The 17,975-nt window shown below is 42.4% G+C and overlaps 1 long non-coding RNA gene across 1 annotated transcript in view; it reads right to left on the bottom strand.

Moving 5' to 3' along the window:
- Positions 1–1,689: 1,689 nt before the first annotated feature.
- LOC148534569 (uncharacterized) overlaps positions 1,690–17,975 on the bottom strand; it is a 104,261-nt gene continuing 87,975 nt past the window's right edge. Inside the window, exon 4 of the long non-coding RNA XR_015877649.1 lies at positions 1,690–2,071. This is a non-coding gene — a long non-coding RNA (uncharacterized LOC148534569). The remainder of the gene's footprint in view (positions 2,072–17,975) is intronic.

Genomic DNA, 17,975 nt, shown 5'->3' with positions numbered 1-17,975 from the left:
CTGCCCTAACTATCCTGTAACTGTACTGCATCTCAGATCCCCGATCCTGTACAAGAGGCACTGCACCTCCCCCTTACCCAGCATCCTAACCTCACCCACCTCCTTCTGACCTCTCTCTGTACCCTAACAGCCACCTTTATCCTATTTATTCAAAACATGCAGAAGTAAACAGACACTGGGCCTGATTCAGCAGTGCAGCTTTGCAATTACAATCCTTACAGAATCAGGCCCACTGTCTGCCTACTTCTGTGACATCACAAGTTGGAGAGAAGTTGGCTGGTCTGATCAAAAAGTTGGTTTAGTGTGTGGGGCAGTGTTTTAATTGAACAGACAAGTTGGACGGTTGGTCAGTTGGGAAGTTGGAGGAAAGTTGGTCTGGTGTATGGCCAGCTTAAGTAGGCAGCTTTCAAAGATAACAGTGTCCATAGTAAGCAGAAATGCATTAGATAGAGTCCCAGATTGTAATGGTTAATGCAGGTAAAACTGAGGCGTTAAAAGTAATGACCTGGACTGTGCTGACAAGTGTAGGTACCCTAGGATCTGGGTACAGCAGAATGCATAGGTGAATGCAGTATACTTGCAAATAAACACAGACACTAAGAGAATTCAGGCTTCTTGCAAGTAACACAGGCACTAGAAGAATGCAGGATATTTGTAGATAACGCAGAGCCTATGCAACAGAAATGAGCAAACCTTAGGGTATAATGGCAGGATGCAGTGAAAAATGCAAAACTCAGAGCACAGAATACCAGTTGTAGTCAGAAACTAGGGTACTGAAGCAGGAGTCTGCCACGGTCATCTGACATGGTGTTTCTGACATAATGAACTGGCTCAGAAGGAAGTGAGCAGCCCCATAAATCAGGCGGCCATTTTCCAGATCTGACCGGAACTGCCGATTGGAAATGTCAATCGGTGGCCATCGATGATCGCCGATCCATTGAGGAATCTTATAAAATCTTCATATTAATTAGGCAATTATCCCAGGCTGCAGGATCAAAGACAGACCAAGGGACTAGACAGGATGGAATTTGCTGGATGCCCTACAGGAGAAGGAGGCCCCACTGGAAGGAGTGTAGTAATGCAAGTGACAGAGACAAGTTATTCTCACCTATTGCCCATCACCACCTTAAGAAAAGACAGCAGTTGTAGCTCTCGCATGGTACCGGGTATAGAAGAATTACCCTGTAATGAATAGCTGTTCTTGATGAGATGGCTAAAACTGCTGCCCATGTATTTGTCTAACTGCTTGTTGACCACAAGCTCATACATTTCCGCTCACAACTTATTGTACCCAGGTGGAGGCGGAGGATAAGGACTTGCTATTGCCATTGACATATGGAGGCGTGAGCTCAAACACTAAAGAAATACATTACCGCTCACTGCTTATTGTACCCGGGCGGAGGCGGAGGATACAGGCTTGCTACTGCTGTTGACATATGGCAGCATGAGATCTGATGCTGAAGAAAGTCATCCCTGGCTATTCAAGGCTGTTCTCTTTGCTCATTGAGCATTACATAAACCAAGGTCAGGGTTTGGTGTATCTAATCTCATCAAGCAGAGCTATTCATTACTAGAGATGAGTGGGTCCGGTTCTCTGAAAACCGGACCCACCTGAACATAGGGGATCTGAGTAGGATTCGAGTCAGACTCTAGTTTTCCCGCCTGACTCAAAATCCAAAGTGAGGCAAAACGTCGTCCTCCGGCTGTCAGATTCTTGCCAGATTTTGTATTGTATATAAGTCCCTCCCTGCAGTGATCGGTGCCATTTGCTTGCTGACTCCTAGGCTGTGCGGCTGTGCTGTGCTGTGTTCCATTGAGGGAGGGCAGTGTTGTCAAATCCATGGGTGTGCAGGGGTGTGCTGTGCTCTGTCAATGGGGCTGTGTTGCCCATCCAGGGATTTGCTGTGCTGGGCTGTGTTGCCCAATCCAGGCAGGGTGTGCTATGCTCAATCCAGGGAGCTGTGTTGCCCATTCAGGGGTTTGCTGTACTGTCCATCAAGGGTGTGCTGTCCAGGGTTGTGCTGTCCATCCAGTGTGCTGTCCATCCAGGGGTGTGCTGTCCGTCCACGGGCTGTAAAAAAAAGTAAAAAATTAAATAAAATAATGAGTAAAAAAAAGTTACAAATATTTTATTTTGTGCTGTACTCCACACTGTGGTGCTGTTTACTGTACCCCCCCATGTATCCAAAGCACTGTGACTCTGCTGACCATATTGTGAGTGACACTGTAGGTTCATGATACTGCAGTGTAAAATTCATAAAAAGCATTGTGACGCTGTCAGTCAGTAATACAGCAGTGTAATATTCATAAAAATATTGTGACACTGTAGGTTATTGATACTGCAGTGTAATATTTAAAATTGGCACAAATTGATGTGTGTTCTGTACCCCACTTCGTTCATGTTTGTAGATATGGAGAATGATCAGTTGAGAGGAGAACAGGAACCACATACTAGTGCTGCAGCTGCAGCCAGTGCCACCAGTCATGATGATACTAGCCTGTCTATGTCATCTACTAAAGCCAATGCCCAAGGGCATACAGGGCTTGGGTCAGGGCACCTAAAATCAAAGAAGCAATCTTTTACAGTGGTAAAGAAAAAAAACAACAAAGGGAAAGTTATCTTTAGAAAGACATAAAATTGGCAATATGCCTTTTACCAAACTAAGTGGCAAGGAAAGGCTAAGGCCTTATTTATGACTGGTGGTTCTGCCTCTTATGATGATGTAAGCCCTTCTATCTGTAAACATTAAAAAAAATCAAAATCGTTAAGGCACTGGAACTAACTACGTGCTTACAAATGTCACAAATTCCTGAGGAGAGTCTAAGTGTGTCGGCAGCTGCCATCTGTGAGCCTGAATGTTCCAATATTGTATTCAAAGAGGAGCCTTCTTCCACTACTTGTGTGTCCTCTGCAAATGTGGGGATGAGCAGCACAAGTGAACATGCTGACATAGAAATCGAGGATGCTTCTGTGGAAGTGCACCAGTATAAGGAGGATATTTGTGTAGCTGATGCTAATAAGGATGTTGATGATGATGATGTTGATGAAGAGGATTTGGTTTGTGTAAATCAGGTACCAGTGGAAACAGTTGTTGCCCATTATAAGGAATAGCCCATTGTCATGCTTGGGCATAACAAAAAAACCCCCACTTCTTATGTGTGGAATAATTTCTACCGAAATCCAGACAACAATTGTCAAGCCATTTGTACCCTTTGTAAAGCCAGAGTAAATAAAGGTAGGGACCATAACTATCTAGTTACCTCCTTCCTGTTACGTCATCTGCAGCGCATCCATCAAAAAAGTGTTTGCAAAATTCAGAAATTTTGGCTAAAAAAGTAACAACAAGCAGACCAGTGTCAGCTAGCTACCTTCTCTCTGCTAGATCCAGGCACCTGCCATCTTCACCACCAATACCTTCATCACCAATATCCTCAATCATGAAGCGATTGGTTTGTTTTAGGCCCCCACTAAACAAGCTTCCCATGTGCAGCTGACCTTTTCAATGATCTCTACATTTACAAACTAGCTTTACAGAGGCAAGATGTTGTCGCCATCATCATCCGATTCCTCACCCTCATCAGTGTGTACATCATCTTCACACAATATTAATTTGTCCCTGCTGGAATCCACCATTACAAGTGCCTCTGTAATTTTTTTACTTAACTGGCGGTAAAGGTCTTCCTCGTAGAATTTGTAGTTCATTTTGATGGACATCATCTTTTCCACATTTTGAAGAAGTAGCCTTCTGCGCTAATCGCTGACAAGGTTCCTGGTAGTGTAGACTCTTTTTGAGTACACACTGGAGGGTGGACAGGCTAATGAAAGCAAAGCCATTTTGTGAAAGGGCCTCCAAATTGCCTTTTTTTTCTTACCAGTAGTCAAACGGACTGTCTGACAGGCCTATTTGGATGCTATCATTAAAAATTTTAAAATAGTCCTCAAGCATTCTTTGAATGGTGACCATATCAGATGGAGTCATGGTGGAGGTCTCATTAATTGTAGACAATTCTTTTAGACTCGACCAGATGTCAAAACTTGGTTGTGTTGACTCCTTTGCATCACCAGTGGGTCTTTTGGGAAAGTTTAGTTTTTTCTTGGCAGATGCACTTGCTGAAGAAATTGAAGGAGAAGCCATTGCTGCATCACGTGCCACTTGAGCTGATAATTGCTTAACAACAGCTCTTTGCATCTCTTCTTATCTGTGTTTGTTGGGAAGACACGGCATATGACTTAAACCCAGGATCGAGCACAGGCTCCAAAATGTATTGAAAGATTCTGGCAACCCTTGGATCCTGGTGAAGCGAATAAAAGACATGATCTACAAGTCCGACATACTTAGTGGAATCGCCTCATTTCAGCTCCTCCTTCAGTTTCTCAACCTGATTTTCCAACAATATAATTAGGGGAATTACCTGACTCAAGCTGGCAATGTCTGATTTCACTTCACAGGTGACTCCACTGTGTCATGACCCTGTCTAGTTGTCACCTTTTTGCCTTGGGACTTACCCCTGTCAGCTTCCCCATGGATCTGTGTGTGTAATTTGCCTGGAGGATTTGCTCTGATTATTGCACCTGGTCTCTCCTCTGTCTGTGAGCACTGCTAGCCCTGATTGGAATCACAGGTGTGGTTCTCATTCTCAGAGCTGCAGAGATGAATACTCCCTCTGCATGTTGTGCCTTCCACCACTCAGAATGCTACTACCAGACCACCTGTCCGTATCCACCAATTGCTGCCAGACCCATGGTATATATATCCTCTCCTGATAGCATTCTGGGCCTGAACATCTCGTCTTCCTGTGGTGTATGGTTCATGCATTCAAGTCTGTCCCTGTAACCTGCTACAGCAATCCCTGGCGCTATCCAGAAAACCTGTTTCAGCTGTACCTGGCAATCCAGTAAATCTGCTGGCGGCAACCCCCGGTGCTTCCAGAAAACCTGTTACAGCCAAGCCTGGCAATCCAGTAAGCCTGCTGACAGCAATCTCTGGTGCATCCCGAAATCCTGCTACAGTAATACCTGGCATCCAGACGTCCTGTTACAGCAATACCTGGCCTGTGCTCTGCTGCTAGTCCTACTCCTGGTTGGTCCCTGGCACTCTGTAAACCTGCATCGTGTTACCCTGCCTTGCTTCCTGCTGTGGATCAACTCCTGCCCCTGTTACCTACCTATTCCCTCCCTGAACCTAAAATTCCCAAACCTACCCATTCCTTCCTGAAACCTGTTATTTCCAATTATCCTGTCCAGCCTGCAAATTCCCAAACCTACCCATTCCTTCCTGAAACCTGTTATTTCCAATTATCCTGTCCAGCCTGCAAATTCCCAAACCTACCCAATCCTTCCTGAAACCTGTTATTTCCAATTATCCTGTCCAGCCTGCAAATTCCCAAACCTACCCATTCCTTCCTGAAACCTGTTATTTCCAATTATCCTGTCCAGCCTGCACCTGAGTTCTAGCCTTTGTCATAGTAATTCCAGATTACCCTGTTTAGCCCTCGTCTCAGCATTACCTGACTTCCCTTCAGCCATTGTCACATTCCAGTCCTGAGTCAAGTTCCAAGCTCAACAGTTCAGTCCACGTCATTCCAGTACTGAGTCAAGTTCCAAGCTCATCAGTTCAGTCCACGTTGTTCCAGTCCAGAGTCAAGTTCCAAGCTCATCAGTTCAATTCAACAAGTCTTCCTGCCGGTCCCAGTCCGGTCCCTCCAGTTCCTGTCATTTATCATCAAAGGCAGTTTTCACTGCTACCCAAGTCTTGTAAATAGAGCTATTTACATTATCTGTGATTCCAGTCATGCTGGCCTCCGTTGAAATCCGATCACCACCTGAGACAGGTAACTCGCAGACACCAATCATGACACACTGAGCTTGAGTAAGGTACATTCCCCCTCCTCTTCCTATTTCATAGTTCGCTGTGTAGCTTTGGATGGCTTTTTGCTGTTCCTCCATCTGCTAAAACATATAAAGGCTGGAGTTCCACCTAGTAACTACCTCTTGCTTCAGCTGGTGGCAGGGCAAATTCAACATTTCGTGTAGGTTCTGCAATTTTCTACATGCGCCTGCTGAATGGCGAAAATGTCCAGAAATTTTTCAGGCCACAGAGAGCATCTCCTGCACGGCCCTGTCAATTTGAAAAAAAATTTGCACCAGCAAGTTGATTGCGTGAGCAAAACATGGGACATGCTGGAATTCACCAAGCTGTATATTGGCGGTGTTATCAGAAATCACAAATCCTGAGGAGAGTCCAATCGGCATAAACCATTTTGCAATGACTTCCCTGAGTTTTTCTAAAAGGTTGTCAGCAGTAATCCTCTTAGTGAAACCGATGATACACAGAGTAGCCTGCCTCTGAATGAGCTGCTGTTTCTTAGATGTTGGTGCTGCTGTTGGTGCCACTGAAAGCAATACACCCACCCAGTGGGCTGTTACAGTCATGTAATCCTGTGTTTGCTCTGTTCTGCTTGTCCACATATCTGTGGTTAAGTGGACAGTGGGTACAATGGGATTTTGGAGGGCACTAATTAATTTTTTTTAACTTCCCTGTGCATGCTGGGAATTGATTTTCTAATGAAGTGGAATCTAGATGGGATTTGGTAGTGGGGACACAGGAACTCAATTAACTGTCTAAAACCCACTGCATTATTGGCAGATATTGGACACACATCTAATACCAGCTTAGATGTTATGGCATCAGTGATCCACTGTGCAACTGGGTGATTGCTGTCATACTTGCTCCCCCTTGCAAATGATTGTTTAACAGTCAATTGTTTTTTAAACTACTACTAGTAGTCTTCCTGGTCCCCTTCTGGGATGAAGATCCTCTCCCAGCAGCAGGCATAGTGCTCAAGGATTCTTCTGGGGCAAAGACTGGTGTGAATGATTTAAATATATGTTTTATAATTCTTGTAAATGCCTCCCTTCCCCCCTTATAAATTTGCTTTGGAATAAAAATGTTTAATTAAGTTTACTACGAATGAACCCTTCCTTTCCCTGCCTTTAACTACATACATACTGCAGCTCCCTCAGGCCTCTTGAATAATAAAAACATTTGTTTCCTGATGTGCCATGTTGGAAGTTGAACTGCCACATGTTTGTGCCACCCACTGCTGCTGCTTAGCTTAGTCAGCCAGCTACCTTGGAGCAAATTATGGGCCTAATCTGGATGAAAACAATATTGTGAGCTGTGAGGTGGTCAAAATTGACTGGAAACTGAAGGAACAAAAAAAAAAACAAATTGTGTGATTTTAACAGTTTTTATCAATTTAAAAAAAAAAAATACAGATCCAAAACCAAAACCAAACACGCAAGGCAAGGTTTGGAAAAACCAAATCCAGATCCAAAACACGAAGGAGATACAGATCCAAAACCAATACCAAAACACGGGGGTCGGCGCACATCCATATTCATTACAGGGTAATTCTTCTATACCAGGACAATAGTGTTACTTCATATTGCTGGGTCCTGCACATTAAAATCTATCCATGTGGCAAATGGAGAACTTAACCACCTGGGCATTCCATCTGGTAAATATATAATATTTGTGAAACAACTCTTTTATAGCTTGGAGCCAAAGGTTTGAATTAGTTGTTCCTGTTAAAGGTAGTGGGCCTGATAAAGAGATGGATGCCAGGGGCAATGCAATGTGGTGACAGCGGTGGGCACGGGGCGGTGTGCGTGCTCTCCCATTATAAAAAAAGGGATGGAGGGCAGAAATTTAAAGTTTGCAGGGGGGCACCGAACACCCTAGCACCGGCCCTGATGTATGCAGTGCTGATATTTACACAGATTGAGCGATTGTTTGCTATTGCACATGCATGTAAGTGTTTGGGGAGGTAATGGGAAGTGGTTAGAAAAATGCAGGTGTGTTAGACTGTTTAAACACTTTCTTCTGGGCATCCATAAATTAGCAGGAAAGTTCTGTGTGTCTGGAGACCCGCTGTCTCTGCGGCATCTTAGACTTATTAAGAAGGCTGATGGTTGCTTGATTTGCATTTGATGTTTCCAGTTTTGTGTGACACTGGCGTATGTGAGATGCTTTCAGTGGGCGTCTCTAAGCTGTGGGTGGCGAGGGAGTTATTAGCATATTTTTGTAATTGCGATCCATGAGAAATCACAGATGCGATGGCATTTGCGTTAATCTCTGAATCAGGCCCAGTGTCATCACTTAAGATATAAGTGGTCAAACACCCTCTTATCCAAACATGAAATATGGGCTGCAATTGGCAAATATGGGATGGCCAACAAAACATTGATAATCAATAATCAAATGATTTATTAGTTAGATTAATGGCATCATAATACAACTCACTATTGTAATGGATAAACTAAATTTAAAAATAACACAATTGATTTTGCTATTGTAAACTACAATGGTTAGAGCAATAATTAAAAATACAATAATTAAAACATTATTTAAAAACACAGTATCACAAGTTATAAATCAGGAATAAAAATAAAGCATAAAAGAAAAGAAAATTCTCACTTAAAACTGGGACACGTTTCACAGCACCTGGCCACTTCCTCAGGCAGTGTTGTCCTTGATAAAGGACCCAGTGAGGTCCGAAATGCGTTGGAGAAGTAGGAGAGATTGGAGTCACGCCGAAAACACCCCACTGCTAAGCCCACACTACACCTGGCGGCTGACGTAACATCTGAGCGCCACACGTGGAGCCGAGACCCGGAAGGGAAGCACCCCGTGTAACAGGGAGAAGATCGCTAACTTCGGAGATCCTCAGGTATAGTAAGGGACAGATAGGGCAGGAGTGTTTATAAGGACTGTTACTTGCGGAGTATACTGGGAACCACCGCCAAGCCACCAACCCTACACTTAGGGGTCTATTTACTAAGCAGTGTTAAGAGACAGGGTGAAAAGTGATAGCCAATCAGCTCCCAACTGTCATCTCACAGGCTGTGTTTGAAAACTGACAGTTGGGGAGCTGATTGGCTAGCACCTTATCACTTTCTTATCACTTTTCACTCTGTCTCCTAACACTGCTTAGTAAATAGATCCCTAGTCTTAAAAGACTATAAACATATGTATATGTCATTTGTTTGTTTGTCTGCTCATTAGGCAATTTCAATTTACAAGTGCTTAAAAACCATTTAAGTGTTGTATGTATTTCATCCTCAGAATGTCAACATTTCACATGGAGGCACTAAGATGTCAACAATATGCACATGTCGACATTCTGAAAATGTTGACATGGTGACTGTCGACATGTCAAACCATGTCAACATTGTAGTGTTGGCTACTGTCGAACCATCTGACCAGATACCCAAATGGGAGATCTTAAAATATATTAATAATGTACAACAGGTATGTGGTATCATGTTAATTTATAACTGATTGTATTTGTCATTCTACGTGACCTTGAAAGCAGTAGTGCTACCATAAAATTTCCTTGAAAATAATTATTTAGCATTTAATTAGGAGTTGTGTATGTACTTTGTTGCGCTATAAAACAATAAATATAATACTGTAACACTGCCAAAATCATGCTATGGTGTAATTATGCCATTTATGCCAAGCATATATTGCTATTGAGATGAACGAATGATATGCGAAATATCAATTTAAATTTTGCTACATCTGTAGCATATTTTGCTAGCTCAACCACTGTTCATCTGAATGGAGAGCCTCAGGGTTACTAAAGTTTATTCTGCGGTTCCCACCATTGACTTAAATGGAGGGAGCCGTTCATTGGCTGAGAGAGACGGGGCCTGAAGTCTGGATTTGAGGGCTTTGTCCTAGTATTCACATCGGAACAGCTTTACCCCGAGGGTCACACATTTGGGAGTTATGTCCCATTCAATGCTGTTCTGCAATGCAGAGCAGCATTAAATGGAATTAGCATGAAAAGCCGGTTATCGGGATGCCTCCTGCCAGAATACCGACAGCAGCATCCCGATGGTTGGTATCCCGACAGGGGTCGGGTAAGTATACTTACTCTTCCCCCTAACCCTAATCTTCCCTTCTGGTAGCTTAACCCTAACCCACCTCACCCCACACCATAACCCTTCCCATTAGTTCCTGAACCTAAGTCCCCCTCCTTCGTGCCTAAACCTAACCCTCCCCACTTAGTGCCTAAACCTAACAACCCCAGTGGTGCCTGACCCTAACCCTCCCCACTAGGGGTGCCTAACCCTAACCTCCTCCTCAAAAACCTAATGCTAACCCCACTAACTGGTCCATCTGTGTTCCGGTGTCAGGATTAAGATAGGTATCGGCATTTCGACACCTATCTTAACTCTCTTGTCAGGATATCAGCAACGGTATTTAGATCGGCGGCTTTGCACCCGCCTGTCAGTTGACTACATCCCCATTAAAAAGGTGCCGCATGTTCCAATGTCTTTTATAGTAACTACTTAGAAAAATAGGCCTTCAGCTTTCATGCAATGGTATCCATTTGGATGTTTTTTTCACACCTCTCTACATTTAAAAATCCTAAATAGAGATGTCATGTGACACACATTAGGGCACTGAACACTCCACCAGAGATGTGTCTAGTGTCTCTGAAAAAATAATGGATCAATTTTTGTTGTAGGCACTGAACTCATCCCACAGATATGGAATGATGAAACACAAAGGGATTTCTACATAGCAACAACTAACATTGGCAATTTGAATATTTTAAAAACATGCCGAGGAAAGAATTACCAAAGAGTACATTCTGTTAAATGATAGGTAGAAGCTGATTGGTTGCTACTCTTTAGACAATTTGATACATTTCCCCCTAAATTCTGTACCACACAAATATGCTCAAACAACAGGCTACTTTTGTAAGCAGCCAATTGACAGACAAGTATGTTTATGGACTGTGTGGAAACCAGAGCACCTGGAGGAAACCCACAGAATCAGAGGAGAACATTAAGAGGAAAGAATTACCAAAGAGTAGAGGAGGTTCTGTGGGTTATGACTTGCATAAGTCAGGAAAGCAGGATGATTCTGCACAAGATCTGGTTGTGAATAGTTTAAACCAGAGAAAAATGTAGTAAACCAACAATAAGTGGGTATTTAGTCCCTATATTTGGTGTAAGTTGTCCCTCTAAGGTTGGTGGTATGCCCAGAATCAAATGTACCAAACATGTAATTCCAAAGAGATGAAAAAGAAAGACGCTTTTGTGGGGCCAGTACCAGATTAAGGTCCACATGAGCCTGGAGCTGAAATTGATTGACAAAGGGCCTACAATGTGCTGCCACAGTGGTGTGACCAGCACAGCAGGGGAGTAGCTAGTGATGGGAAGGGGTGTATATATATATATATATATGTGTATACATATATATATATACATATATATAGACAAAATTTTATATATATACACCCATATACATACATATATATACACACACATACACAGTGTGTATATAGATATATATACATATTAATATATATATATACATATACACACAGATCTGCATATAGATAGCATGTAATATGGGGTATTGAAATGAGGATTCCAGATAGGCAGGTACTTGGTAAAGCAGTGTCTTTTTAATGGTAGCAGACACTGCACCTTCGCATACGTGAGGTTAGGCATGGACACACAAAAATTAAGCAAACAACATAAAAGTAAATGTCTCAGCACTCCTTGTGCTAATGTCTGTGGACCTCCAGGTCCTGGCACCCTAATGCTAACCACCACCCTCAGCCTATGGCCTGGCTAGCTTATCCAGCATCATTAGCAACGAGCATCAGGTATGTGAGAGTTTTAAACCCTTCTTGTGCTCCAGTAATTATTCCAGCTGGGTCTGTGTAAATGTGAAGACCTGGAATTCCACACCACCACTGCCAATGCAGAACACAAAGGTTTCAATGCAGCCTCCCTTGGAGGGGGCTGATTCCACTAGAATGTGGGCAATTCAGGTGAGAGACTACCCCTCTCACCACACATCCCCCCCTTTTGCTTTTCCAAGCTTGGGGAAGTGCACGTATTCCTTGGTGACAGCCGACACCCTTCTTCTTGCAGACACTGGGTTGTACTTTTCCCCGCCACTCCATGGACAATGTATCTCTCAAAGAGCCAGTGCAACATCCCAGTGATCTAGCGACAAGTACAGGGTCTGGACTTTCTTCTTGCCAGGGTTTGGGCAAGTTGACATGGTATATCTGCTCTGCATGTTTCCTTCCTGGCTGTCTTGACACGGTAATTTACCGGTCCTACAAGTTCCACCACTTTGTAAGGCCCATGCCAATGGGCAAACAACTTACTTTCTTGTGTCTGCACCAACACTAGAACTTTGTCCCCTGGATGAAACTTTCTAATCTGAGCTGTGGTATCATAGGCTCATTTTTAATGCGCTTGGGCCTCTATAAGGTTTACTCGAACAATGGCCCCTATTTTATACAGTCGTTCATATAATTTTCTAATGAACTCCACAACGTTTGGTTCCTCTAGTTTCTGCTGTTCCCAGCCTTCCTTCAAGATGTCTAGGATGCCTCTTGGTTGCCTTCCAAAGAGGAACTCAAAAGGGCTAAACCCGGTTGAGGATTGGGGTACCTCACGTATGGCAAACAAGAGGTAAAGGAGTACTTCATCCCACTCCCGTTTATTAGCCACGACAGCCCAGCTTATCATAGACTTTAAGGTCCTGTTAAATCTTTCCACCAACCCATCCGTCTGTGGGTGGTTTAGTGAGGTATGCAGTCGTACTATTCCCAACTTCATACACAGTTCTGCCAGTACTTGGGACATAATGGAGGCCCCTGATCTGTAAGGATTTCTTTAGGGAACCCAAGATGAGAAAAGAGGAGCTTATATAGCATAAACACAAAACAATGACCTTGGCGCTGATATCTGTCTTGTGTATCCACAATAGTTTGTCTATATGCTTAAATTGTTAACCATATCTATATATTCTCCAATTGATTAACCAGCTGCAAGTCTAATATTGAGGGTGTGTGAACTCCCAATACAAAACCAAATACTATTCACCGGAAAAAAACTGCACTAATTAATTAAACCTATTGGATTGTGAGATGGCAGAAGAACACACAGCAGTCAGGGCTCCAGATAATTAATTCTTAATTTAATCACATATAAAGAGTTAAAATATACAACATATTCACTGCAGTATATAGTATTGATAATAATAATTAGGCTAATAGTTAACTGTGGTCTTTATATCATACAGTGATAACAATTTGTATCAGAGTTAGGATTAGTATTAATCTTTAGACTAATTTCCCGCAAAAAAGCCTGATAATAAAAAGATAATGAGTTTAATTTGTGTCTTCTTTTGTAGAAAGAACTCATATAGCTCTTCTGTATATTAATATTAATCCATTTAGAATTGTGTTCATATAGGAAATCCTTGAGAAATGGTTTGTAAAGAGTCACATGCAATGCAGTCTATAATTCTCAGTTAATGGATATGACCGGAGATGTAATGGACAAATACCTCGTACATTGTCACAGACTTAAGCCGCACTGGATGAACCTGGTCACCAAAGTCTCTTTAGACGACAGCCTGAGACGAATTGCGCTGCACCAGCAGCCTCGCTTATTCCCTTGTACTCCAAATGATCTGGCCGCTTGTGTCCACCGGAGCCAGACACAGACACAGTGATATTTTGATGGGTAAATATTATATGTGTCCAATAACACTCCACTGTGTATTTGTCACAGGTATGGGTGCTGACGATATCGGGGTCTACTGACGTGTTTCACCCTTAGCATATGAGGGCTTTATGAAAGAGTGACAGTAGTTTGAACTGGTTGTTCTTATATAGCACCACCAAGGAAAAATGATTGGAGCATCTGTTAATGATCATTAGTCTTATCAGGTGAGCTTTCATAAGCTGTTGTTAAATACTATATTAGTCCAAGCATGAGACTAAAAACTCTGGATAGTAATGTGCTCCTGAGGAAGGATATATTGTCTGAAACGCGTTGATGTTGGGGGATTACACCTGTGGTTGGTAAAGTGTTTTTTTTCCGTTTTTGGACCAATATTCCATCTGAGCATTTGCACTTTACTATCCTGGGTTTTTAGTAAAGTGTTTTAGCTTAAGGTCCATACTCCATAGGAACAACCACCAACCATTTTTTGATTGTTTTATTACTTTTAAGTACGTCATGGTTATGGAATAAACATCATCTGATTATCAAGAACAAAAGGAGTGTTTGGTTGATGACTTTGAAGGAATGCTGGTGCCTATACCTTTTTGTGAATGACGCAAGGTGCTTTAAGGTGAGCCTTGTTCCTTAAGACAAGTGTATGAATGATGAACTGAAGAACTGAAGTCCCATGGTGGAGTGGTGTATAAAGAAACCTTTTAAGGAATATATGGTATTGTAATTTGGTTACAGTTACAGTTTATCGCTGGGAAAGAAAACATTTTGAGGGAGACTACACTGTAAAAGAACATTCAAGAAATTTGCTTCTAGTATTGGTATTAAGACTGCGCTTAGGGAAATACTCCAAATTCTTCTTGTATATGACTATTTAGGATTGGTGTTCCTAGGAGTAGGACCAAGCTGCGGTCTAGGGCGCAAGTCATTTCCACCTTTTTTGTTATGTTAGGATAGGCTACATAGCAGTCTGTGCACAGGGAACACAGTGACATTGGTGTGAGTGGTGGGTGAAGGTGCTAAAATACACTGGCCCCCCACAGTAAAAAAACAAACCCACAACAATGGCCCCCACAGTAAAACAAATACCCACAATGGCCACACACTCTAGTTGCCCCCAGCCCCCCACAGAAGACTTACCTGACCTGTCGGCAGCACTGCAGAGTAGAGTTTCCAGTCCCTCCCTCTTCCTCAACCAAGGCAGCAATAGCCAGAGCAGCACTACAGCCTCAGAGATGCAGAGGCTGCCTGAGGGGTTGAGTCTAGTTCCCGGATGCCACATGCTCTCCTGGTGTCCTACTGCCACATCCACTCCAGGGGCCCCACTGTCGCATCCACTCCAGGGGCCCCGCTGTTGCTTCCACTCCTGGGGTCCCAATGCCACATCCTCTCCTGGCCCCAGGAGTCTTCGGGTGGCTGCGTCATCTATGATATCACACCACTGATTGCCATAGCACAGCACTGCCCGGACCGAAAGGTAGAACTGCTGTTGCCGCAAGTCACCCCTGTTTCCCTGCTCTGGTGGCCAGTGTCAACAGGGGCTCGCCCACCCCTGGAAATGGCCCTGTCTGTTCCACAGTGCCCCTCCCAACACTATAATAACACCCTCCTGATATCAGCAACTTTGATATGCAGATTGTATTTATTTAAAAGAATAGTGTAAAAATGTTATTCATTTAAAAAAAACAGATTCAAAGAATAAAGCATAATTTTATTTAGATTAATCTGTTGCTGCCATTAGGAGATGGCGACAGTACAGGGCTACAGGCATTGTGGATGGTAGTACAAGTACTGCATCAGTACTATTATTTGGAAATCTCATATTTGCCCCAGGGCACTGTGGATACTTTGTAGTGCCTTAAAAATAAAATATGATAATTAATAAGACATTAATATTATGAATACCTAATGATCTATACACCCTAATTGTCGCTATTTAGCATTGTAAGTCGCACAAGAAATAATTGCTTTCCAGACTTTAATTGTGGTTCCAAAGCACAAAAAGATATTATTCACCAAAAAGCAGATAGTTACACGCTGTGATCTAAATACAATTAGCGCAAACAAATAATACAATCACAAGGTACAGTCGATACATACGCATGTGCTCTGGATCCACATCCCGGCATCAACTATGAAACCTCCGTCAACAGAAAAGATGACTAACTACCAGATCCAAGGTGCTTGCTTATGTACCCTTGCAGAGATAGGCAATACAATAGAACGAGTTGGCATAATCCCATTGGTTCTTCCTCTTGCTTCTTCTGTAACGATGCAGTCCATAGGCCAGTTTGTACAGTATGGGTCCAGCCCTCTCTTTGTGTGTGTTTCCCTGCTGAAGAACAAGTCTAAACTGGCTAATAAACATTACATTACAGAGTACATTTCAATGCCTAACTCTCTATGATTCATAATTTGCAGACACATGTTGCGATCTCCCTGCCGATGGAACCAGAGATCTGCAAATAAACAGTGGTTTAGAATAGCACCAAACACGGTCTGCTTATCGTGTACTAAACCTGAGATCTTAAATACAGTCGCTTCATTACATAATTAATAATGAATAAAACCTTGAATATTAACCTTAATGCTAGGGAACTGTTGAATCGTAAATAAACCTTTAGTACATTCCTGCCTATAAACCTCTAAGATTCACCTGCCTAGAACCTCTAAGACAAAACCTGCCTATACCTTCTAAAACCATAAGGTGTCGCTAATTAGCGCTGTGTTTAATTATACCATTAATAAAACTCTAAGACAGTTGAATAGCGGTCCAACGCGCTAAAGATTATTATTCAGGTAAAAGTACAGATGTTACCACGCTATGATCTAACAATGAGCGCAAACTAAATTGTACAAACATTAGGTCATAAGGTACAGTCAATACATACGCGTGCGCTCTGGGACCAGATACCGACATCAGTAATGAAACCTTCGTCGAAACAGCATAACAGGAACACCGCAGACTGGCATCCCGTTTCAGAGCACTCACATATATACCCGTACTGAGATAAGCAATCCAATAGAATACGTTGGCAGGTTCTCATTGGTTCCTTTTCTTGCTTCTTCCGTTACGGTACAATTCATAGGTCAGTGCAAAGACTCAACCCAGCCTCTAACAGCCTGATTGTGTTCACCTTCCCGCTGCATAATAAATCTAATCTAACTATGGCATACAACATTTCAAGAAGTTATTCTTTCTAACATTCATATTTCATAGCCGCATGTTCTGATCTCCTCACCGATGCCACCGGAACGCTGTGGGAACAGAGTAGATCAGTACGGCACCAATCACGGTCCAATTGCCATTTACTAAACCATAGTTACAGAAAACATTCATTTCTTTATATGCTGACATTGCGATTAAACCAAATAATAATAATTCCTTTCGTGCTGCTGGACCATTGCTTTTAAATGTGTATGTGGGGAGAAATTACATTAAATTGTGTTGTGCGTTTGAGGGTCTGTGGGGCACTTAGCGACCAGCACTAAGTTGGAAAGGCTTCTGTGTATGTGTGTGAGCATGTGTATGTGTATGTGTTGCAAAGTTATTTTATGTCTGCTAAACACCGTCGGTAGGTGTTTGGGGAAGATTGTGAAAAGGCTGTTCGTGCTACTTTTTAGCAACTTTGCTACTTTTCAAATATAAGTCTGTGGTGATTTTAATGTGTTGGAAAGTTATTTTATGTCTGCTAAACACCGTCGGTAGGTGTTTGGGGAAGATTGTGAAAAAGCTGTTCGTGCTACTTTTTAGCAACTTTGCGTTGTGAGTAGCAAAATTGCTACGTTTAGCAATTTTGCACTGTGGATTGTGTACTATGTATTTTTGACAAAATGGTGCTTGTGTAAGCTTTCTTTTCTAAAATGGAGTCTTGCTGCCATTCACAAGATGGTGTCTTGCGGCCAGTCGCAAAATGGCGTCGTCGCGATTAAATTTTAAACTGAACTTGTCTCAGCCAATTATTCAGCTTCGACAGAACCTTTCTATGTAAGTGTGCAATGTGTAAGGATATTAAAAAAAGATGCTAGTTAGCATTGTGCATCTACGTGTTTGTGGAGTACACCATGGTACGTGTTTTGCAGGATTGTTCATATTATATGTTTTAGTAAATGTATGTACTTATATAATGAGGACTTTTAGCATTGTTCTATTACGTGGGAAACGCACTACGCTAAATAATAACATCGCCGTATGTACTGATATTGTGTGATTCCCTAAAATGGCATTGGGCGGCCATTCACAAAATGGCGTCGTGCAGATTTTAATTTTAACAGATTCTGTCTCAGCCAATTATCTGGCTTCGACAATATCAACATGATTAAGCTTTTACAAACCTGTCTATATTGCACGTGGCACCCACTTAACTTGGTGAGTGGAGACATACTGTACCTCGCAACTTCCTGC

This window comes from Taudactylus pleione, unplaced genomic scaffold (genome assembly GCF_031769625.1).
Source record: "Taudactylus pleione unplaced genomic scaffold, aTauple2 ptg000066l, whole genome shotgun sequence".
NCBI classification, from domain to species: domain Eukaryota; kingdom Metazoa; phylum Chordata; class Amphibia; order Anura; family Myobatrachidae; genus Taudactylus; species Taudactylus pleione.
This window is presented reverse-complemented; position numbering and strand designations above follow the sequence as displayed.